Source organism: Amblyomma mixtum, chromosome 8 (genome assembly GCF_055824585.1).
Source record: "Amblyomma mixtum isolate Tamu chromosome 8, ASM5582458v1, whole genome shotgun sequence".
Lineage (NCBI taxonomy): Eukaryota > Metazoa > Arthropoda > Arachnida > Ixodida > Ixodidae > Amblyomma > Amblyomma mixtum.
This window is the reverse complement of record NC_143019.1, coordinates 128,423,147-128,447,284: the sequence shown is the minus strand read 5'-3', so window position 1 is coordinate 128,447,284 and position 24,138 is coordinate 128,423,147. Positions and strand designations below refer to the sequence as shown.

The 24,138-nt window shown below is 47.0% G+C and overlaps 9 non-coding genes across 9 annotated transcripts; all 9 read left to right on the top strand.

Annotated features, from left to right (window-relative positions):
* The first annotated feature begins 5,967 nt into the window (after nucleotides 1-5,967).
* TRNAT-UGU (transfer RNA threonine (anticodon UGU)) lies at nucleotides 5,968-6,039 on the top strand. The gene has a single exon. It is a non-coding gene; the product is annotated as a tRNA-Thr (tRNA).
* A 68-nt stretch (nucleotides 6,040-6,107) lies between these two features.
* TRNAT-UGU (transfer RNA threonine (anticodon UGU)) lies at nucleotides 6,108-6,179 on the top strand. Its single transcript has one exon. It is a non-coding gene; the product is annotated as a tRNA-Thr (tRNA).
* A 68-nt stretch (nucleotides 6,180-6,247) lies between these two features.
* Nucleotides 6,248-6,319, top strand: TRNAT-UGU (transfer RNA threonine (anticodon UGU)). Its single transcript has one exon. It is a non-coding gene; the product is annotated as a tRNA-Thr (tRNA).
* A 5,085-nt stretch (nucleotides 6,320-11,404) lies between these two features.
* Nucleotides 11,405-11,476, top strand: TRNAT-UGU (transfer RNA threonine (anticodon UGU)). Its single transcript has one exon. It is a non-coding gene; the product is annotated as a tRNA-Thr (tRNA).
* Nucleotides 11,477-11,544: 68 nt separating this feature from the next.
* Nucleotides 11,545-11,616, top strand: TRNAT-UGU (transfer RNA threonine (anticodon UGU)). The gene has a single exon. It is a non-coding gene; the product is annotated as a tRNA-Thr (tRNA).
* A 68-nt stretch (nucleotides 11,617-11,684) lies between these two features.
* On the top strand, nucleotides 11,685-11,756 carry TRNAT-UGU (transfer RNA threonine (anticodon UGU)). The gene has a single exon. It is a non-coding gene; the product is annotated as a tRNA-Thr (tRNA).
* Nucleotides 11,757-11,824: 68 nt separating this feature from the next.
* On the top strand, nucleotides 11,825-11,896 carry TRNAT-UGU (transfer RNA threonine (anticodon UGU)). Its single transcript has one exon. It is a non-coding gene; the product is annotated as a tRNA-Thr (tRNA).
* A 68-nt stretch (nucleotides 11,897-11,964) lies between these two features.
* Nucleotides 11,965-12,036, top strand: TRNAT-UGU (transfer RNA threonine (anticodon UGU)). Its single transcript has one exon. It is a non-coding gene; the product is annotated as a tRNA-Thr (tRNA).
* Nucleotides 12,037-13,677: 1,641 nt separating this feature from the next.
* Nucleotides 13,678-13,749, top strand: TRNAT-UGU (transfer RNA threonine (anticodon UGU)). Its single transcript has one exon. It is a non-coding gene; the product is annotated as a tRNA-Thr (tRNA).
* The last annotated feature ends 10,389 nt before the right edge of the window (nucleotides 13,750-24,138 follow it).

The window sequence follows — 24,138 nt, the reverse complement described above, 5'->3', positions numbered from 1 at the left end:
CAGCCAAACTGTGCTGGGCGACAGTGTTGAGCGTGACCACATTTTAGAAATTGTAAAAACTGATTTGGTTATTACTTCTGGTAGCCTACATGCATTTCAATAATTAAAAAGCCTAACAGTAAAAATTGAAGTTACCTATTCTATACTAGTTAACCAGCCTGATTGTTAGCACGTTTTATTTCTATTCTGACGTACTACACCGCTGACAACGCTATGCCGAAAAAATTGCTCTTCTAACCCAGGCAATATTCCATTATCTTTGGCTTGCGCTTCCGCCGTGACGCGACCAATGCCGCTACCAGCAAGACTGCCACGACGGGACATCTTCATGCATTTGATGAATCCGCCTGCACTTGGCCAGGCAGCCTCATCGACCACAGCATCATTTTGCAATATAAAAGCGACCACCTTACTGATTTCGGCTTTAGTGAGCACAGGAACACTTCAGGAACCATGTCGTCTAAGTTCTGCGTTCCCCCGACGTAGTTATGTACGAGTACATTTTCTTCGTACGCCAGAAAGAGCGATGACGTTTGCTTATTGTTGTTCCCGTGTTCCGAAGCCCGACTGCTTTTCTATTGCCCTTTTATTGATACGCTCCGGTGATATTGAAACTAACCCTGGCCCCACTACTCTTTCCGAATCGCTTTCAGATTTCGAATCCCTCCCTTACAACCCCGCTGGACAAATGTCTGTTCTCTTTCGAATTCTGAGCAATGTACACGCGCGGTCAATGCACGACTTCGCGTGCATGCAGGAGTCTATTGAAGCCCTAACTTCGCAAGATTGCACATTACAGCCGGGGCAAGACGAGCTTGAAGACAGGGCTCGACGGGACAACTTACTTTGTCATGGCTTGCCAGACTATGAAGAAACTTGGGAACAAATAGAAACCACACTGTACACCCTTCTAACCAAAGTCTTTGACGCAGTCCCTAATAACACAAATCAGCGTGTCCACCATCTGGGCGCCTTTTCCGCTGAAAAATAATAGACCTATAATAGCTAATGTCACCAACTACAAAATTTAAGAACTAATCCCATAGCATCGCAGCGACTTCCAAGGACACAAAGTTACACTAAGCGAAGATTTCTCCCCCTCCACGCGATTCGCCCGCAAGAAACTTATCGGTATTGGTAAGAGTCAGCCAGGATCCCCAAATTTTGTCTCTGGTGCAACTAGTTGTTTTAAACAATAAAACCTTCATGTGCAATTTTACTACAGACCATGCCGAAAAAATATCACCACAAGTCTTATTTCAAAATTTCACCACAAGGTTTACTTTAAAATCGCCGCTCAGAATGACACTGAAGTTGCTAGAGCTCACAAAATAAAAACTATGTCAACGAAAAAAAAAGAATTCTGCAGTGCTGCCATCAGCAGGCCGGTAACCAACCGCAGTAATAGTACGGTGAAAATTCAAGCAAACCATTTCGCGGTCACAAGTGACGCAACGAAATCTTGGTACTAGGTACGAATTGATACTTTTCTACTACAGCACAAACACCGCCACCACGACTTAAGGATCTGTTTGTTCATGTCTAACGAGTTGTACCCGGGCGAAGCTTGTTGGTTCAAGAGTGTTACAGGGGAAAGACGTGAACGTGCTGTGATGTGTACGACGATGAAGTGTGTTGGATATGTGCATTGATGTTAGACAACGACGACTTGCAAATAAACTTGCCGACGTTCAAACGCAAAAGATTTCGCATTTCTACAATGCAGAAGACTGCAGTGTTCTACAATTGTTACTTCTTTTTGCCACTTAATTATGCAACAATACCAAGAATGCCTTTTCACAATAACCTAATGCGTCAGTACTTCACACGAAAGTGTTCACCGGCGAAGAATGCTTGAATTATTGGAAGCATGGAGTCCTAGAAGCTGTCAGTGAACGCCTACTTCATGCTTCTTAATTTTTCAGCAGCTCCTCGACTTTCTGCTTTGCTCTGCTTGCTTTTTTATCCCTTGGACGATGCGCGAAGCTTATCCCTTTATACTCAATTCAAGCAATCTCAGTAGGCCAGCATGAACACTCCATAATGTCCATCGTTCTCTTTTTGATACAATTATACACGAGCGTGAAAGAACGGTTCGGGTCGTCATTCTGTAGGAACACATGAAATCTCAGATTCTAGCGTTGCTATGAAAGCATAACCTTGCCAAAAATTCCTGATCGACCTCTTTGCTCATGGCAACTTATTTCAGCGAGGGAGGAAAACATGAGCAGCGGAGAATCAGACGCACAACAGTACTTTCCCACCTGTGATTTTAACTTAAGAATTTGATAATGAGGTGCATGTAAACTACGTTTGGGGCGAATGAAACAACAGATCTCATCATTCCTGCAGGACAAGAACCTCGGTTTGTGTAACAGATTGACTTTTTTGTTTGTGACCTATCTACGCAAGGTGTTTCTTTACCTACAGAGTTTTTGAAACCCTATTTCGGATATGTGCAGAGTTAATAGCGCACGAGTGCAAAGAGCCAGGGGTCTATAATGAGGATATTAGAAAACTGAAAAAGAAAATTGAGTTATTAGAAGAGGATCGTTATCAAGGAGCGCTCGTTCGCGCCAGGGCCGAAAGATGCGCAGCAGGTGAGACGCCCACTAAACGGGCTCTCGGTCTCGAGAAAGCGCATGCTCGTCGAAACGACATAGAAGAAATAGAGTGGAACGGCAACCTCGTGACAGATAAAGACGGCATTGCACGTGCGTTTTACGAATACTATCAGCAACTGTTTGCTTTTCGCGACATGAACATGGACAGGTTTAAGCGCGTGTTTCTTTCTTCCTTGCCACGACTAGATGCTGACACCACAGAAAGGTTGGAGCTGCCGATTTCCGAGCATGAAGTTGAGCATGCCATTGATAATCTAAATCCAGGAAAGTCGCCAGGGCCTGACGGCTTGAGCGCGGCTTTTTATAAAGCATTTAAAAAAGTGCTGTCCCCATTGTTAGCTGCAGTATTTAACGAAGGCTACGATCTTAACTTGTTGCCGCCTTCTTTTGCGTCGTCACATACTGTACTAATCCCCAAAACAGAACAAACAGAGAAATTGAGATTGGTGACGTCATACAGGCCAATAGCCCTAACACATGTTGATTACAAAATACTAATGAAAGTACTAGCAGCCAGATTACAGACCGTTATTAAGGATATTGTTGGGCCTCACCAGACTTGCGGCATCAAGGGAAGGGCCATTGCTACGAACATACATAAGGCCAGATGCGTACTGGAATGTTGTGACGCAACATGCGGTAGCGTCGCGGTTCTGCAGCTCGACCTTGAAAAAGCGTTTGATTGTGTTTCACATGATGCCTTGTTTGCAGTTCTAGATTACATTAATGTGGGTTCTGTTATCAGTGGGGGCGTGGCCTTGGCATACCGAAACTGCACTACAAGATTAATTGTCAACAAGGAACTTGGTGCACCCGTAAACGTGCGACGTTCGGTGCGTCAGGGTTGCCCCCTCAGCCCGCTTCTGTTCTGCATTTATATTGAAACTTTGTGCTTCTCAATCCTTGAGAATGAAGATGTACAGGGCTTCCAAGTCCACATGACGGAGGTCAAACTTTTGGCGTATGCCGATGACGTAGCCGTCTTCTGTGCGAACAGAGATAGCGTTAGCGTGGCAGTCGGTGCCGTGAAAGATTTCAGCACAACTGGAAGTCCGGTGAATTGGGGAAAGTGTCTAGGGTTTTGGCACGGAGAGTGGCCATCGACGCCTTGCACGTTTGCCAACGTGGCTTGGGTCACAGCACCGATTAAGTATTTGGGTGTGCCTTTAGAGTGTTATGAAGACAGTGAGCCATTTTGGCGCGACCAAGCCCAGGAAATACGTGAGAAGGCTGAAAAATGGAGCGGTGTGCCGCTGTCTATCTTTGCACGCGCAACGGTCTGTAATCTGTTTTTTGTGGCCAAGTTGTGGTATGTAATGCAAACGCTTCACTGTTCCAGGTTAAACATTCAGAGGCTGCATCGGGTGTTTGCCGCTTTTGTTTGGGCGTCGAATTGGGAAAGGTGTAGACGGGATAACTTGTTTCGGAGTGTCAAAGACGGGGGTCTTGGGCTAGCACACTTATTCGCACGACAGCTCGTAAACAGATTCCTTTTCTTCCGCGACGTCACTGATCCATTTCTGCGCACTGTTTGCCAAGTAAGGCTCGTGCGGGCGTTGCCAAATTTTGTTGTTGCCACAGAAAGTATGCCAGGGCGCCTCTTTGGTTTTTTTAAGAGAGGTCGTAAGCAGTGTCAGAATTTTGACAACTCGTTTTTCGGTTGAATATTTGTGCTCAGTCAATAGGAAAAAATTGTATAAGGATGTATGCGATGACTTTTTCTCCGTTCCTGTGTACAGAGCCTTGTACAGCGGCTATCCGGGTCAAGATGTATTGAAGCGGGTAAAAAGGATGCCAGTTTCCCCTGGAGTAAAAACGTTTTTCTTTAAGCTGCATACTGGAACGTTATCGGTAAAAACATTTCTTGAGGACAGGGGCTTTTTTCTGCCATGGGGGTCACTTTGTTTAATATGCAAACAGCCTGAGACAATAGATCATGTTTTTCTACACTGTTGGGAGGGGGTTTATTTTTGGGACGTGCTGCAAAGAACCCTTAAAAAAGACTTACCGTTAGATACACGTAGCATCAGGTTCTTGTCAACAGATAACGAAGATGGCGTGCCTTTGGATACCGTCATGTTAATCGGTCTGCACAGCCTCTGGCGGTCCCGGATGGCTGGGTTTCATTTAGACCCCGATGCTCGCCCTGCAAGGCTCTACTTTCGTGAAAGTATGCATGCGTTTGTTGAAATGCACAAATTGAAGCGTACAGTTCCCGAATGGCTGCCAAGATTAGAACCCTTGATCCATTTGAGAGAATTTCAACACGACAACGTCATCCCACCTAAGGATGACAGCTTACTTATCACTATCATTTCTACGTGAACATTTGGCTGTGAGCTGGCTGATTTGTTCCGTGTACAATTTTGTAATGCGTCAGTGTCCGGTAATAAAGAAAAAAAAGACTGTTGTCTCAACCGAAAGTTTCTCGGGACGTATTTTTGGTTACTTCAGAGAGGTTGTCGCGAGTGTTCGATTCCTGTCTGTTCGATTTTCGTATGAATATTTATCTTCTGTTAACAGGAAGAAGTTGTACAAAGATTTGTGCGATGTAGTTCTTCCACAACCTATGTACAGGGCCTTATACAATGGAGGCCTGAGACGCGACGTACTTAAGCGTGTGAAGGCGATGCAGGTGCCACCAAGTGCAAAAACATTTTTCTTTAAATTACATACCGGAACACTACCAGTAAAGAAATTTTTGGAAGGGAAGCATTTATTTCTACCTTGGGGATCCCATTGTTTAATTTGTAAACAACCAGAAACAATAGACCACGTTTTTTTGCACTGTTGGGAGGGGGTATACTTTTGGGACATCTTACAAAGGACTTTAAAAAAGGAATTACCGCTGGACTCTCATGGTATTCGGTACTTGCCTGTAGAGAGTGAGGATGGGACACCATTCGACCTTATTATGCTAATGGGCCTCCATTGTATTTGGCGCTCCAGAATGGCAGGATATCATCGCGATCCTGATGCACGGCCAGCACGCATCTATTTTCGGGAGTGCATGCATAGGTATATTGAAGGTCAGAAACTTGCTCCTGAAGCTCCCGAGTGGCTCGAAAGAGTCGAGCCTTTGGTGCCGCATAAACAGTTTTAACATGACGAAGCCACGCCCCGTCAGGCGGATAGTGTTGTTAATTATTGCTCGTTGTGCTCTGGAAGTGTATTTGTGTATTGTGGTTCTTGCCGAAGTCAGGCAATAAAGAAAAAAAAAGTAGAGCGCTGGTCTTGCAAACCAGCGGTCGTGAGTTCGAACCTCACTGGCGGCTTCCCTTTTGTTTTGGCCTAGACGAAGATGCCAACTTTGTGTCACAGAATTAATCGGCCCTGAACAGTAGCCGCTATAGCTCAGTGGTAGAGCGCTGGTCTTGTAAACCAGCGGTCGTGAGTTCGAACCTCACTGGCGGCTTCCTTTTTGTTTTGGCCTAGACGAAGATGCCAACTTTGTGTCACAGAATTAATCGGCCCTGAACAGTGGCCGCTATAGCTCAGTGGTAGAGCGCTGGTGTTGTAAACCAGCGGTCGTGAGTTCGAACCTCACTGCCGGCTTCCCTTTTGTTTTGGCCTAGACGAAGATGCCAACTTTGTGTCACAGAATTAATCAGCCCTGAACAGTGGCCGCTATAGATCAGTGGTAGAGCGCTGGTCTTGTAAACCAGCGGTCGTGAGTTCGAACCTCACTGGCGGCTTCCCTTTTGTTTTGGCCTAGTCGAAGATGCCAACTTTGTGTAACAGAATTAATCGGCCCTGAACAGTGGCCGCTATAGCTCAGTGGTAGTCATTCTACTTCCAGACGCGATAGCGGACGGTCGCAGAATCATGGGCTCCCACGGAGCGGCGATAGCGGCCGTTGCCGGCCGCGGAAACAGGGTTGCCAGCGACGCTGATACGGACTACGAGATCGTTCTGCCTACCCTGCCCACCGGACGTGTTGTTTTAAACACGGTTTTTCTGCACGGCGACGTGCGTGTGCGACCGTACAGGGTCGAAGACTTCAGAGACGCCCTCGCTAACGTTGGTGCGCTCCCCGACGTCGTGGCGTTGGGGGCGTACCAGATTAACCACGTGTGGGCGGTAACCTTCAGCAGTGGGGATGCCGCAAAGAAACTGGCCGCCATGAAGGAGCTCGAGGTTAAGGGACGCCACTGCATCGTCTTCGACCCAGAAGACCACCAGGTGAAGCTGCGCCTGCACTGGATGTTACACGGCGTCGCCGACGAGGACATCCGGACTGCATTCGCGGCGTTCGGCAACGTAACCGAGGTCACTCGGGAGCGTTGGCGCGTCGCCGGTATGAAGGAAAAGGGGTCCACCACGAGGACCGTACTCCTAAAGATGAAGCCAGGCATTAAGGTGGACGACCTGCCCCACCAGGTTCGAGTTGCTGGCGAGTTGGCTCTCGTGGTGGTGCCCGGGCGGCCGATGCAGTGTCTGCGCTGCGGCGGCGCGGGGCACGTGCGCCGTGATTGCAAGGTGCCCAGGTGCTCGAAGTGCCGACGCTACGGACACTCCGAGGCTGACTGCGTGCGCACCTACGCGTCGGCTACCGGGCGTGTAGCGGCGAGCGACTCCGCAGAGCTCATGGACGTCGTCGAAGCGGAGGAAGCAGCGAGCGGCATCAACGACACGGGCAAAACGGCGGGGGGTGAGCCTGCTGTTTCGACCAGCAACACCGACGCGGCTGGCGCAAAGGAGAGCGGGTCGCCCATCAGTGACCAACCTTTTACGCCTCTGGAGACGCTGAAAGATAACCCGAGCCCCCCAGAACACGTGGAAGCGGAAACAAAGGCGGCCAGCGAGAACCGCGACGAGAAGACCGACGCCCGCATGAGCACCGGCGTCACCACCCCAGCGAAGCGTACGCACGCAGAGACCAAGGCCGACGGGGAGAAGGCAGCAGAGCCCAGCGTGGAGGAACCGCCGGCAAAGACGCCGCAAGCGCGACGGCCCAGCCCTGCGGCCGCGCCCAAAGGTCCCGACTGACAAGCGTGGCGGCGACAAGGCGCCGCCTGACCAGGAGCACGTGCTCGCGCCGGATGACACCGGCGGCGACGGCATCGTCTAGCGACATGCTGGACGCGAGAGGTAAGCACCGTGCTTTCGGTCTTTTCTTCCTAAGTTAAAATGGCTTCTGCAACTCCGTTTAGAGTCGCCACCCTAAACGTTAGAGGCCTGGCAGGTAAAAGAAAACAAAGCCAGCTGTACAGACTTATAACGGAGCAAGATATTGATATACTGGCAGTGCAGGAGACTAAAGTCGATGGTGAGGAAGAGACCGGGAGCATGGTGCGACGTTACACGTCTAGGTATTTTGCCGTCGTTAGCCATGCTGTAGGCGCATCGGCTGGCTGTAGTCTTTTTGTTAAGAAGTTTCCGGGAATAGAGGTACACGGTCATCATTCGTGCTTGTCGGGTCGACACGTGTCCATCGATTTTTCGCTCTGTAACATAGACTGGAGCATTGTTTGCCTCTACGCACCTAATGTGGTTGATGACCGAGCCGCGTTTTTTGAAAGCGTCGAAGAACGGCTTCGCACGGACAGACAACTGATTGTTATGGGCGATTACAACTGTGTCCTTAGTGCGCGCGACAAGACAAGCGTCCGAGGTTTCCGAGATAAAAGCACCGAAGTGTTGTTACGAATGATTGTCAACTGCAACCTCGAGGATGTAGCAGAGTGTCTTGAAGGAACGCGTGCTGTAAGGTACACACGATTCGAGGGCACAAGTCACGCACGGCTAGACCGAATTTATGCATCCGCGGAAACTGTACCTATATGCAATAGTTATGTAGTTCTGCCGATTTCATTTTCTGACCACTGTTTGGTTGAATGCTGCATAGGTTTCATTAAGAAGGGGAATTGTTTTTCATGGGAAATGTGGAAGTTAAATGACAAGCTACTCCAGGACGAATTTTATAACCGAACTGTAAGGGAAGAAATAGCAAAAATAGAACTAAGTAGTAACATGAGGATTTGGCAGCAGTGGGAGCTCACTAAAGAAACTTTAAAATTAAAAGCAATAGAAAGAGCCACCTGTATACGTCATGAAGCAAAAAAAGAGGAAATGGAGCTAAAGGCACTGCTTCAGAAGATGATAAAAGAGGAATGCCGAGCGCCTGGTAAATTAATAGAGGATATAAGAAAAACCAAACAAAAGCTAGAGCTAATCGAACAAGAACGTTATCGGGGAGCATTGGTGAGGGCAAGGGCAGACGACATGGCTGCAGGGGAATCGCCAACGAAACGAGCGCTTGGTTTAGAAAAAGCCCGGGCCGAAAGAAATCACATTAACGAAATAAAATGTGGAGGTGTTTCAAAAACGGACATCGATCACATCAAAGCAGCCTTTTTCCAGCATTACCAGGCGCTCTTCGCAGCGCATCCGGTAGATGTTATCACATTTAAGAAGGCGTTTCTAGCCGAGATGCCGCGTCTGGTTGACGAAACTAAAGACAGATTAGAGCAGAAGATAAGTCAAGGGGAAGTTGAGCAAACAATAGACAGTTTAAACCCTGGTAAGTCGCCTGGACCGGACGGGTTCAGCGCGGCATTCTACAAAGAATTTAAAAATGTAATTTCCCCGGTCTTGCAGGTAATCTTTAATGAAGCCTATAAAGTAAAAGCACTGCCTCCGTCCTATGGGTCGTCCCATACTGTGCTGATTCCCAAGACGGACGACATAGACAGATTACGAATGGTAACAACATACCGACCCATAGCGCTCACTAACGTCGAGTGCAAAATTTACATGAAAGTTTTGGCACGAAGGTTGCAGACCGTGATTCATCACTTAGTTGGCCCGCATCAGACGTGCGGGATTAAAGGGCGGTCTATTTTTACAGATATTCACGTTGCGCGCAGTGTCTTAGAAACCTGTGATGACACTAATGGTCAGGTGGCTATTCTCCAGATCGATTTGGAAAAGGCTTTTGACTGCGTTGCCCATGAACTTTTGTTTTCAGTATTAGGCCATGTTAATGTTGGTTCTGTTATCCGGGAGGGTGTGGCCCTGGCATACCGGAACTGCACGACGAGATTAATCGTTAACAAGAGTCTGGGGGCCCCCATTAGCGTGCAGCGTTCGGTGCGCCAGGGCTGTCCCCACAGCCCCCTTTTATTTTGTATTTATGTGGAGACCCTGTGTTTAAAGATACTGAAAAACAGGAGTATTAACGGATTCACTTTACATGCAGCCGAAGTAAAGCTCTTGGCGTACGCTGATGACATTGCTGTGTTTTCCGTTGACGAGGGAGGCATAAGCGAGGCCATTCAATGTGTACGAGATTTCAGCCAAGCTACTGGAAGCGGGGTTAACTGGTCGAAGTGCCTCGGGCTTTGGCATGGGAGGTGGGCATCTACGCCTGAGCGGTTTGCCAGCGTGCCTTGGACGACGACGCCAGATAAATACTTGGGCGTTCCACTCGCTGCTTACCGTGACAGTGAACAGTATTGGACAGGACAGATTAAAGAGATACGGGAGAGAGTGGATAAGTGGAAAGGAACGACCTTGTCCATTTTCGCCAGAGCCACTGTTTGCAACTTGTTCTTTATCAGGAGGCTCTGGTACGTCATGCAGGTGCTGCACTGTTCACGGTTAAGTATTCAAAAGCTACACCGAATTTTCGCCATCTTTATCTGGTCGTCTGAATGGGAGCGCTGCAGCCGGACCAACCTGTTCCGACGGGTTCAAGACGGCGGGCTGGGACTGGGCCATTTGTTTCTGAGACAGCTGGTCAATCGTTTATTGTTTCTTCGGGACACAAGAGACCCGTTTTTGCGTACCGTATGCCAAGTTAGGCTGCGGCATCTGCTTCCAGAGTACATAGTCGGAACTGCTGAGGTTTACAGTAGGGTCACTGGTTTTTACCGGGAAATCGTTGCCAGTGTAAGGTTTCTTTCCGCGCGGTTTTCAAATGACTTTCTGTCGACTGTGAAACGAAAGAAACTGTACCGTGCTTTGTGCGATGTAGTTTTTCCGGTGCCCTTGTACAGGGCCTTGTACAGTGGAGGCCACGGCAAAGATGTTTTAAAGAGAGTTAAGAACATGGAGGTGCCATCAGGAACAAAAACCTTCTTTTTTAAGCTGCACACCGGAACCTTACCGGTTAAAAAATTTTTAGAGGGAAAGGAATTATTTTTACCTTGGAGATCTGACTGTTTAATTTGCAGAAAGCCGGAAACAATAGACCATGTATTTTTACACTGTTGTGAAGGGGTTTATTTTTGGGATGTATTGCAGCGAACCTTAAAGAATTTCCACTAGACCCGTATGGCATCCGGTACTTATGTGTTGAAAATGAGGATGGGGTGCCTTTCGATTTAATAATGCTGACAGGCCTCCACTGTATATGGCGCTCCAGAATGGCAGGCTGGCATTGTGACAGAGACGCAAGACCTGCCAGAATTTACTTTCGCGAAAGTATGGACATGTTTCTGGCCATTCAGAAAGCCGCTGCGGAGCCTCCGGACTGGGTCTCAAGACTAGAGCCGCTCTGTACGTTGCGTGAATTTTAATTGGACGAAGCCAGTTTCATGCTGCCTGACCACAAGTCGTGTGTACATAGCGTTTATAGTCTTTTGTTGTTTTTTTTGTGTTGTCCAGTTTTCTGTGTCAAAGCCAGGCAATAAAGAAAAAAAAATAGCTCAGTGGTAGAGCGCTGGTCTTGTAAACCAGCGGTCGTGAGTTCGAACCTCACTGGCGGCTTCCCTTTTGTTTTTGCCTAGTCGAAGATGCCAACTTTGTGTCACAGAATTGATCGGCCCTGAACAGTAGCCACTATAGCTCAGTGGTAGAGCGCTGGTCTTGTAAACCAGCGGTCGTGAGTTCGAACCTCGCTGGCGGCTTCCCTTTTGTTTTGGCCTAGTCGAAGATGCCAACTTTGTGTCATCTAATTGATCGGCCCTGAACAGTAGCCACTATAGCGCAGTGGTAGAGCGCTGGTCTTGTAAACCAGCGGTCGTGAGTTCGAACCTCACTGGCGGCTTCCCTTTTGTTTTGGCCCAGACGAAGATGCCAACTTTGTGTCACAGAATTAATCGGCCCTGAACAGTGGCCGCTATAGCTCAGTGGTAGAGCGCTGGTCTTGTAAACCAGCGGTCGTGAGTTCGAACCTAACTGGCGGCTTCCCTTTTGTTTTGGCCTAGTCGAAGATGCCAACTTTGTGTCACAGAATTGATCGGCCCTGAACAGTAGCCGCTATAGCTCAGTGGTAGAGCGCTGGTCTTGTAAACCAGCGGTCGTGAGTTCGAACCTCGCTGGCGGCTTCCCTTTTGTTTTGGCCTAGACGAAGATGCCAACTTTGTGTCACAGAATTGATCGACCCTGTACAGTAGCCGCTATAGCTCAGTGGTAGAGCGCTGGTCTTGTAAACCAGCGGTCGTGAGTTCGAACCTCGCTGGCGGCTTTCCTTTGGCCGCTATAGCTCAGTGGTATCAACGAAAACGACAGAATAACTGGTTTTCGGCTGCAAGCTGCGGAGGTGAAGCTGCTGGCATATGCGGATGATTTAGCGGTTTTTTCCGCTAATCGAGAAGGTGTAACAGAGGCCGTTGAATGTGTCGCTGAATTCTGTAAAACCTCTGGCAGCAGAGTGAACTGGTCTAAGTCAGTGGGGCTCTGGGACGGAGCATGGCAAACGACGATGGACCACTTTGCAAACGTACACTGGGTGAAGACCACAACGAAGTACCTTGGAGTACCGCTAGAAAGCTATCGCGATAGCGAAACATATTGGAGAGTGCAGACCCAGGATGTGCGTGAGAAGGCGGAAAGATGGAAAGGAACAGGCTTATCAATTTTCGCTAGAGCCACCGTGTGCAACCTTTTCTTTATCGGTAAAGTGTGGTATGCGATGTAAGTGTTGCATTGTGGAAGAATGAGCATACAAAAGCTACATCGATTTTTTGCTGTTTTTGTGTGGGCTGCACAATGGGAAAGGTGCAGCCGGACGAATTTGTTTAGAAAAGTGAAGGATGGTGGAGTGCGTCTGGGACACCTTTTCTTTCGGCAGACTGTTAACAGATTTATGTTTCTGCTTGATGTCAGTGATTAGTTTTTGCGCACCGTGTGCCAAGTAAGGCTGGGGCGCGCGCTGCCTGACTTTGTTGTTGCAACCGAAACCCTATCGGGCGGAATTTTTGGGTACTTCAGAGAAGTTGTCGCAAGGGTCCGATTTCTTTCAACGAGGTTTTCCAACGAATATTTATCTACAGTGAACAAGGAAAAATTGTATAAGGATTTATGTGAAGTTCTCTTGCCGGAACCCATGTATAGGGCCTTGTACAGTGGAGGCCCTGGAAGGAATGTGTTAAAGAGGGTAAAGAGAATGCACGTTGAGCCAGGGGTTAAAACTTTTTTTTTTCAAGTTGCACACTGGAACGTTATGAGTCAAAATGTTTTTACAGGATAAGGGCTTATTTCTTCCGTGGGGTCATCACTGCCTTATCTGCAAGCAACCAGAAACGATAGGTCACGTTTTTCTGCATTGTTGGGAAGGGGTTTACTTTTGGGACGTACTTCAAAGGACTATAAAGAAACAATTTCCACTTCACCCCCATGGAATACGATATCTGCCCATTGAAAACGAGGACGGAGTACCTTTCGATCTGATAATGCTATTGGGCCTCCACAGTATTTGGCGCGCGAGAATGGCAGGATATTACTGTGATCCCGACGCGAGGCCAGCACGAATATATTTTCGTGAAACTGTGCACCGGTTTGTTGATAGGGTCAAAGCTGTTGGCGAGGCTTCCGAGTGGCTGTCAAGGGTGGAGCCTTTGATGGCTCTAAATGGATTTTAAAGTGACGAAGCCAGCCCCTGGCAGGCTGACTATATCAACACCAAGTGTTCATTGTGTCCCGCCATTTTGTTGTGTAATGTCAAAGCCAGGCAATAAAGAAAAAAAAAAGCTATAGCCCAGTGGTAGAGCGCTGGTCTTGTAAACCAGCGGTCGTGAGTTCGAACGTCACTGGCGGCTGCCCTTTTCTTTTGGCCTAGACGAAGATGCCAACTTCGTGTCACAGAATTAATCGGCCCTGAGCGGTGGCCGCTACAGCTCAGTGGTAGAGCGCTGGTCTTGTAAACCAGCGGTCCTGAGTTCGAACCTCACTGGTGGCTTCCCTTTTGTTTTGGCCTAGACGAAGATGCCAACTTTGTGTCACAGAATTAATCGGCCCTGAACAGTGGCCGCTATAGCTCAGTGGTGGATTCCGTTTCCGGACGCCGAGGCGAAGGGACGTGTGTCAAGGGCTCCGTAGGAGCGGCTTCAGGGGCCCAGCAGGGCCGCGGTAAGAGGATTTCTGGCTCTGATGACCGGGATTATCAAGTGCTTTTGCCTCAGCTACCTACAGGGCGAGTTGTTTTAAGCACTCTTTTTTTTTGCATGACGATGTGCGTGAAAGGCCATATCGTGTGGAAGACTTCCGTGACACACTGGCTAGCCTAGGCCTGCTGTCTGAAGTTATCTCCCTGGGGGCGTATCAGATGAGTCATGTATGGGCTGTAACTTTCAAAAACGAAGAAGGTGTGCATAAGCTTTTGGCTTTGAAGGAATTGATTGTGAAGGAAAGGCGGCGCGTTGTGATAGACCCTAACAACCAAGCCTTGCGTATCAAGCTTCACAACGTACTGGACGATGACATACGTGCGGCGCTCTTGCTTACGGAAGAGTGACGGACGTCTCCCGGGAACGGTGGTGTGCTCAAGGTGTGCAAGACAAAGCGTCCTCGACGCGCTTGGTGGCCTTAAATTTGGAGACGGGTGCGACGGTGGACGACTTGCCACATCAGATCCGTGTTGCAGGTGACCTGGCGCTTGTTGTGGTGCCCGGCAGGGCCCCGCTATGCTTGCGCTGTCGGAATACCGGCCACGTTCGACGTGACTGCCGCGTCCCACGCTACGCATTATGCCAGCGATACGGCCACGGAGAAGAGCAGTGCGAGAAGACGTATGCCTCTGTCACGCAGAAAGATACGAGGGAATTACCTGCTGATGGATGAACACGATGTTCAGGAATCTTCGAATGGAGCAGAGGAGAAGAGTGACGAGGACGCGAAGTCTCCAGAACAGAAGTCCGGAGATGACCACAAGGCCAAGACCAGTGATTCTGCGTCTCCCACTACTTCTAAACTGGAGCACACTACGTCGAACGCGACTACGGGTGGACGTTCTCTAAGCTCGCATGGCGGAAAAAGCCCTATAGATGAAGCTGGGGCAATGGACGCCAGCGGTAAAGGCCCAAGCGGTGTGGTGGTGAATAGAACTCATGATGAGTTAGCTACCGAGGATGGACAACCAAACGAGCCGAATAACGATGAACCGCCGCCAAAGACGCCGGGGGTGCATCGGGCGACGCTGCGCCCGAAACCGAACATCCCGCAGGATAGAAGTTCGGCGGTCACGCCCACTTAGCAGAAAAACTTCTGATTCGAAATGCCAGAAACAACGAAACCTTCGAGCAACACATTCGAGCTACGGTTGTAGATTTTACTGGACTTGGTTTTGGTTTTTCATGATGTTATTTTTCACCTTAGACTTGATAGAACAGTGTCAGTCATGTTTGTAATGACACCATTCGTATCTTTATGCTTGATTTACTTGATTCAAAATGGCAAATAACTTAAATTCTTCCCTACGGATAGCGACAATTAATGTCAGAGGCTTGGCTGCAAGACGACGGCAATACCAGCTTAGTCGCCTTTGCATGGAAAATGAGCTAGATTTAATTGAGATACCAGAAACAAAGGTGGAACAACAAGAGCAGACTGATCGTACGGTGTCCCCTTTCACAGCGTGTTATAATGTCTGTGTATGCCATGCCGTAGGAAGATCTGCTGGCTGTGCTGTATCGATACGCAAAAGTGTGGGAATTATTGTGGAAATGATTGCTGTGTCTGAAACTGGTCGCCTCATCGTCTTGGACTTTTCGTTCACGGGGGAAAAGTAGCGTCTGGTTTGTGTCTACGCCCCCAACAATGTCAATGGGAGATGCATTTTCTTTGAACAACTTAATCAGTATCTGCCTTATGAAAGAAATGTTAGTCTGCTGGGTGACTTTCATTGCGTTTGCTTTTCGGAGGATAGGTCGAAAGCGGCCTACGTATGTGATCGAAGCGCCCACTTACTTAGTTCCTTGGGGGATGACTATAACTTGGAGGATGTAGGTCACACAATAGCAAGCAGCGGGCGGTCACAGTTCACTCACACCCAGCAAGGTAGTCAAGCAAGACTTGACAGAGTTTACTTGTCCCTAGCTCTAATCCCCCACTGCAACAGCTACAATGTTATACGTGTTTCATATTTAGATCACAGCCTCGTGAGTTTCGTCATTGGCAATAAGCAAAAGCAGCCACGATTTAACTGGCACCTTTGGAAGTTGAACGCTAAATTGCTCAATGATGAACCCTTTGTTAAAGGAGTTGAAGGAAAACTGAAACGGCTAGTGAATGATGAGCCAGAAAATTACTCGGCTGCCTGGGAACAATTTAAAAATAAAGTGAAATTAGCAGCGATTGAAAGAGCAAGCATCAAGCGTCGAAATGAGATGAAGAATGGGAAAGCTCTGCAGCGCCAGCTAGAATACTTGTTAAACGCTGCGAGTTTGGAGCCTGAAAAAGTGGCAGACGAAATAAGAATAACCAAAATTGAACTTGAGGTAATAGACATTTAAAGATATAAGGCAGCTAAGATTCGTGCACGATGCGAACGATTATGGCTTGGGGAAGCACCGAATAAACGCACTCTTACTGACGAGAAAAGGTATGCATAAAAAAATGAAGTCAAACAGATCCGCTATAAGAACGAGGTGACGGGTGAGCAGATAAGATAGAGGAGGCGTTCGTGGAATATTATCGCGAGTTGTTTAGCAACGTTACTCGTGTCAGCGACACTCTTATCAAAGAATTCATGACTGGTATGCGAAAGATAGCAGATGACGTCAGAGACAGTCTTGAGGAAGAGATAAGTGTTTCCAAAATCGAGGCCGCTGTCGGCGAACTGCTGGCAGGAAAGTCTCCGAGACCAGACGGCTTAGGAGCCACATTTTGCAAGGTGTTCGCCCATCAACTAGTATATGTGTTGCATCTTGTTATTAATGAGGCGTATAAAACAAGGCGAGTGCCACCGTCCTTCAGAGCTGCTCATATTGTCTTGATTCCCAAGACGGATGATCGTGACAAGCTGATGTCGGTAGGTTCATACATGCCTATCAGCCTTACGAACAACGATTACAAAGTGTTTATGAAAGTGCTCGCGAAGCGGGTGCATTGTGTTATCAAGCACTTGGTTAGGCCGCATCGAACATGCGGCATCAAAGGTCGAACAATCTACACGAACACTCACGTAGCCAGAAATGTGTTAGAATGCTTCGACGACATGGATGGCCAAGTTGCCATGTTGCAACTCGATTTGGCGAAAACCTTCGACAGTGTGTCACACGAGGTCCTCTTCTGCATATTGAAGCATGCAAATGTAGGCAGCACCATTTTAGACGGCGTAATGATGGCCTATCGCGATTGCTGTACCCAGCTTATAATAAATAAGACACTAATGGAAAGGGTTCCAGTGCAATCTTCCGTAAGACAAGGATGTCCACTGTCTCCTCCCCCGCAGGGGAACCTTGTGTAACGAGGTGTTGGTGCTTGGCGCCACCACGGACCCTTAGCCCCCTACCGAAGCTGTCATCCGTACCGTGGCGATAGGTTGAGAGGTGGAGGGAAGAAACCTTGAACGGTGGCGGTCGAGGTAGTGGTCAATCCTCGGCCGATGGGCTCCTCGTCTGTCTACCAGGCGGGGAGTCCCGGGACCTTCCTCTGTGTATAAGGGTTAATCAGAGGCGACAAAGTGTCAGGAACCCTTAGTTTATACATGCCGTATGGATAAATCTGCAAAAAAATCTGATCGGCCCCCAAAAATGGGTCGCACCGATGTCAAGAAATTGAATCCACAGAAGCCAGAAATGTTTGCGAAGTTTTTTATGGTTGACTCAAACACTGATGAACCCGTAGCCAACCTGTCTGCATTTGTCATCGCCAACACCCTAAAAAGCTGTCTAGGCAAAGACTACAAAGCAAAAAAGCAGAGAACCGGAGATCTCCTTCTGGAAGTAAACACAAAAGAACAAAGTATCAAACTGATGCCGTTACAGAATCTTGGAGAAGTGAGTGTGCAGGTAACCCCGCACCGCACCCTGAACCACTCGAAGGGCGTCATATCTAAATATGAACTCCTACAGAGTACCGATGCGGAAATGGAAGAAGAACTAGCTCAACAAGGAGTAATAGCAGCCCGACGAATAACCATCCGGAGAAATAATGCTGAAATCAAGACAAAACACATTGTCCTAACATTCAATGGCACAACTCTGCCTGACTCCATCCACGCCGCATATCTCCATTGTAAAGTCCGCCCATATATACCAAATCCGAGACGATGTTTCAAGTGCCAGCGCTTTGGACACAGCATGTTGGCTTGCCGAGGTAAACCTACTTGTGTCACATGGGCAGAAGACGCACATACAGAAGAAAGATGCGAACGCACACCAAAATGCGTCAACTGCAATGGCGCACATGGCGCGTACTCCAGGTCGTGGCCAGTCTGGAAAACAGAAAAACAAATTATAACTTTGAAGACCACAGAAAACCTGTCCTACCTTGAGGCAAAAAAACGTGTCTCTTTCCAACAGAAAGGGACATACTCTGAAGCGGTGACGCGGGGACCGCCGCCGCCTTCAGTTTCTGTCGGCACACAGGTCCATCCAGTGGACCTGGTGTCAACACCCAAGTCCCTACCACAGAAGTCAGTGGTACAGTTCACATGGCTGAAACTTTCGCGAGAAGACCACGCGATCCTCGCTGGAGGCCCTCAGGACCCACTTTCAGCAGCGGCATCCTCGGCGACAGACACCCAGAACAGCTCTGCTGAACTGGACCTGTCGCCCCACCCCTCTAAGAAGGCACCTGCTGGCCCAAGAGACTCTGCCCCTAGAACAGAGCCTGGTTCAGTGGTGCCAACAAAAAAGACGACTGCGAAGGCCACGGGCCATCGAAAACAAGCAGCATCCTCCACGTCCACCGTGGAGGAGATGGATGTCAGCGAAAGTCCGCTGACATCTAAAACACACGCATCCGCGGATTCTCCGCGGAAATCCGGCGCCACGAAAGTGGCGATGGATACAACTCCTGGTTCGCCACCGCTGCAGCGGCGGCGAGACTCCCTAGAGAAAAAAGCGAAACCACGAATCACTGCTCCTGAGAATAAGTAACTTTCCCCAATCCCCAACTTATCACAATGGCGTATCTAATACAATGGAACTGTAGAGGTCTACACAGAAACTACACAGACATAACCAATATGCTCAAAACAATGGCACCTACAGCTGTGTGCCTGCAAGAAACGAACCTTGGGCCACAGCACACAAACATCTTAAAAAAATATAATATTTTCCGGAAAGACCAAGCACAAGCTAGCCGACTCTCAGGAGGCGTTGCTATCATTACGCAAAGCGATGTCCCTGCAAGAGAGGTATCATTAAAGACGAACTTAGAAGCGGTCGCAGTAAACATCATTAGCCATAATACAATAACAATATGCTCTGTGTACATACCACCACACAACACAATAGCCATGCATGACCTAGAAGAACTTCTGAAACAGTTGCCAGAGCCATATGTAATAATACATATACATACATACATCTTTATTAACTCTCACAAGGTTACATCAGTAACAGAGGAGAGAGGACGCAAGGCAAAAAGCTGCGTTGGTGCAGCTTGAGGGCCACCCTGCGCCCCCTGCCGGCGGTATCGCCTGGCAGCTAATCACAACAGCAGTGGAAGAGCGCACTCACAAGCACAAAAGAAAATACAGCCACAAAATATATACATCAACATTTGCATGACGTTATGCCTCTGTTATCACTCGACATTATTGGACAAAAGAAACTGCTCAAAATTTTTATGTACAGGAAACGCATTTATAATCAACCGAGATACAAATCAAGTAGAAAGAAGATACACAAAGCTATATATACATATATACATGTTCTAATCATGATGTCAAAATGATGCACATTCAAACAAAGGAACACATTCAAACACATTCAAACAAAGGAATAAGTGGGGGTGGGTTACCGCACACGGTAACCCACCCTTACCCGTGCAGAGGAGGTTGCGCTTCGGAGGATCCGGGTCGGGGTTGCCCTAACTCCAGCCGTTACACGAAAGTGGCCGCAATTTGAAGGTGTATTTCCCCGCCCCGGGTGTCCAGTCTCCAAGAACAGAAATCTTGAGGCCGACATTCACCACCTGCTGTGGGTTTGCCCGGCGCTGAAGCCTACAAGAATTCGGCACCTGGCGGCAGCGGGTCTTTCGCCCGAGAACAGTGCGTCATACACCGCTTGGACACAAGGACCTCATCATCGTTCACTGCTCGATTTCATTAGATCAGCGAACCTTTACTCATTTATTTAGGCATCCTCATTTATCATTACATGCCGTTTTATGCCCTGAGGCAATAAACATCGCATTAAAAAAAAAAATAAGTGCTATTAATTTATGCCGTGAAGTCTTTTCAAGTATGATGTTGTTCTTGTGCAGAATATTGAGGTAGTGTGGTAGACTATATGTCACTGACTGCTTACCGTATGTAGTGCGGCAGAAAGGTACGGACCATGACATTTTGTTCCGTGTGTTATAAGATGGAATCGAACGAATGAGGTTGAAACTTGATAAGAGGAGATCATTCTTAGTTGAAACAGCATTTTTATACATAGAGATTAACTTGAATGGGAATAACTGAGAGTTTCATGATACTGAACCTTGCAAAGTAGGAAGCCGTATGAGTACACCATGGCACATTAGCTATTAATCTAATTGCTCGTTTTTGCGCCATTAGAATTTTCATTTGGTTTTGCTTGGTTGTTGTCCCCCAGACCATGAGACAATAAGTTATATGTGGCAATATAAATGCATTGTAAATTAATAATTTAACTCTAGGCGGAAGTGTGTGCCTCTGGCGGCATAGGATGCCATTAATCTTGTTTATTTTAGCGCAGATATTCTCAGTATGTTTATCCCAATTAAGTGGTTCGGTCCAAACAACACCAAGACATTTCACAGCTGGCACGACATCAATTTTTTTGTTTCCTAACCAAAGGTCAAAATTTGCACGCACCATTCTGTTTTTAGCTCGGCATATTATTGCTTTGGTCTTCGTGATGTTTACCCTTAGGTAGTTCTTAAAGGACCATTGACGCAGGAATTCTAAGAACTTATTGCCGTGTTCTAGCAGCTCTCTTTCTGTGTTACCTGAGGAAAGCATTGTGAGGTCGTCTGCATACGCTATTATGTTGACAGGAAGGGGAGCAGAAAATATATCATTAATGTAAATATTAAATAATAGGGGGCCCAGAATGCTGCCTTGTGGTACACCAGAGAGGATAGCTTGCGAGGTTGATATAGTGTTATTAAGGGAGACCATTTGTTTACGATATTTCAGATATGATTGAATTAAAGATAAGCTGTTACCTCTAATTCCATAGTTATTGAGTTTATGTACCAGTAAAGCATGATTAAGCAGGTCAAATGCTTTGGAAAAATCAACAAATATTCCTAGTACAAGGAGCTTTTCCTCAAACGCATTTATTATTATTTCTTTTTGCTTAATTAGTGCCGTTTCCGTGGACCTTTGTTTTCTGAAACCAAACTGACTCTCTGATAAAACTGAATGTTTGACTAGAAAAGTATTTATTCTCACATAAATAATCTTTTCCAGACCTTTGGATAATAGGGGATTTTAACGCACACTCCTCATTCTGGGGAAGTGAGCATACTGATTCCAGGGGTCAGCTCATCGAGGATTTTATTCTTTCGAATAACATATGTTTAATGAATACGGGAAAAGCTACGTACTGCTGCCCCAGCTCTGGAAAAATGACCTGCCTCGATTTAGCATTTGCATCACCATCTGTTTTTAATGATTTTATTTGGGATGTTTTAGATGACTCCCGGGGAAGTGATCACTTACCTACAGTTTTAAAACTAACATCAGCTACATTCATCCTCCCTACGATGCCACGGCGATGGAAAATTCACCTCGCCGATTGGGCAGTTTTCAGAACGAAGGCCACACTAGAAAAAGAATGCGCCGAAACCCTTACAATAGAAGAACTAAATGAAAAATTTGTCACATGTTTAATATCTGCAGCAATAGAAGCCATCCCACAAACGTCTGAAATTGCACGAAAAACACATAAAGTTTGGTGGTCAAATGAATGCTCATTGGCTAAAAAGCACCAAAACAAGGTTTGGGGCAACCTTCGCAGATATCCCACTGCAGGAAACTTGCTCATCGTCAAAACGCCTAGAGCCAAAGCACGATACATTAGACGCAACGCAGAAAGGGTATCATGGAAACAGTACATATCCTCCATAAAAAGATCAATATCATCAAAGAAAATGTGGGAGCAGGTGCGGAAATTCACAGGAAATTTTACTCCATTCACATTTCCAATGCTAACAACACCCGGTACTCAAACAACATTAGAAGAGCAGGCCAACATATTTGGTGAGCATTTTTCCACAGTTTCAAGCTCATCCAACTACACACACACATTTCAAAAGCACAAAACAATAGTAGAAAAACAAAAACTGCCCTTTGAAACATGCATACATGAAGACTACAATCAGCGTATTACAATGCAGGAACTAAACACAGTACTAACATCCGGTAAAGTGGCAGCAACAGGCCCAGACAATATACATTATGCCATGCTTGCTCACCTCTCTGAGACTGCCATACAGGCTCTATTAAAATTTTTCAATAAAATATGGATGAGTGGAGAAATCCCCCAAGCATGGAAAGAAGCAATCATAGTACCCTTCCTAAAACCTGGGAAACCACCAACTAGTCCCACCAGTTACAGGAAATAGCACTCACTAGCTGTATAGCAAAATCATTCGAAAGCATTCTAAACATCAGACTAACCTTCATACTTCAGTCCCAGCAACTTTTAGATATACACCAGTGCGGTTTTAAAAAGACATGTTCCACAACCGATCACCTCGTTCGCTTTGAGAACACAGTTCGGGAAGCGTTCATCCACAACCAACACTGTATCGAGGTCGTCTTCGACCTGGAGAAGGCTTACGATACCACGTGGAGGTTCGGTATCCTCCGTGACCTAGCGGACCTAGGTAGCCGCGGCAGGATGCTGGGCTGTTTGAGCGACTTCCTAAGCAACCGTACATTCAGAGTCCGCCTAGGTGCAACCTTCTCCAACACTTTTATTCAAGAAACTGGCGTACCCTAGGGGTGCATCCTCAGCACGACCTTATTCATCATCAAAATGAACTCCATAGGAAAAGTAATCCCAAAATTCATAATGTAATAATGTACTCAGTTTACGTAGACGACCTTCAAATAGCATGCACATCTTCCAGCATACCTACCTGTGAGCGACAGGTACAAATAACAATAAATAAACTGGCTACCTGGGCAGATAGAAACGGATTTAGATTTTCTCCTCAGAAAACAGAAGCGGTTCTGTTCTCTTTGAGACGAGGCCTACAGGCCGACCCCACACTATATTTAAACCAAACCCCACTACCGGTCAAACAAGAGCCTAATTCCTAGGGATAACTTTCGATAAAAAGCTCACTTTTTTGCCACATATAAACAGCTTAAAGAAAAAAGCTTCCCAGGCCCTCAATGTGCTGAAAATACTATCAAGAAAACGCTGGGGGTCTGATAGAGCTTCCCTGTTACATATGTATCGTTCTCTGGTTCGCTCTAAGTTAGACTATGGGTCCATAGTATATGGCGCAGCAAGACTGTCCTACATAAAACGACTGGATGCTATCCACAATCTTGGTTTAAGGTTGTCTTCCGGTGCTTACAGAACCAATAGCAAGTCTGTATGTGGAAACGAATGAACCTTCCTTAGAAGATCGAAGAACTGCACTAACTTGTACATACATCCTCAAAATCCTTTCTCAGCCCAAACATCTCTGTTACCCAATTGTCACGAAATGCCCATCCCGAATACTCTTCAACAACAAGCCCCATGCGATTAAGCCGTTGCTCTTGCGCTTTGAAAAAAAAATGTCAAACCATGAACATACTAAACGAAATCAAAAATATTGCCCCAAGACAAGAAGCGCTACCACCGTGGTACACTCTCCCCACAGTGTGTGACATCACACTAACACGCCTCAGGAAAACCTGTACACCACACGACCATATAATACAAGAATATCTAGCACTACAACAAAAATACCGAAATTATACTGCCTTTTATACTGATGGGTCAAAAACTCATGCTCATGTAGGAAGCGCAGTAATACAAGGAAAAAATGAAAATGCATTACGACTGCCCTCCTGTGCTACAGTGTTATGCTATTAGTGTTGCGGTACAGAAAATAACAAATGAAAACATCAAAAACAGCATCATTTATACAGATTCACTGAGCGTCCTTACAGCATTAAGCTCCAAAAATGCCACGGAGCCAC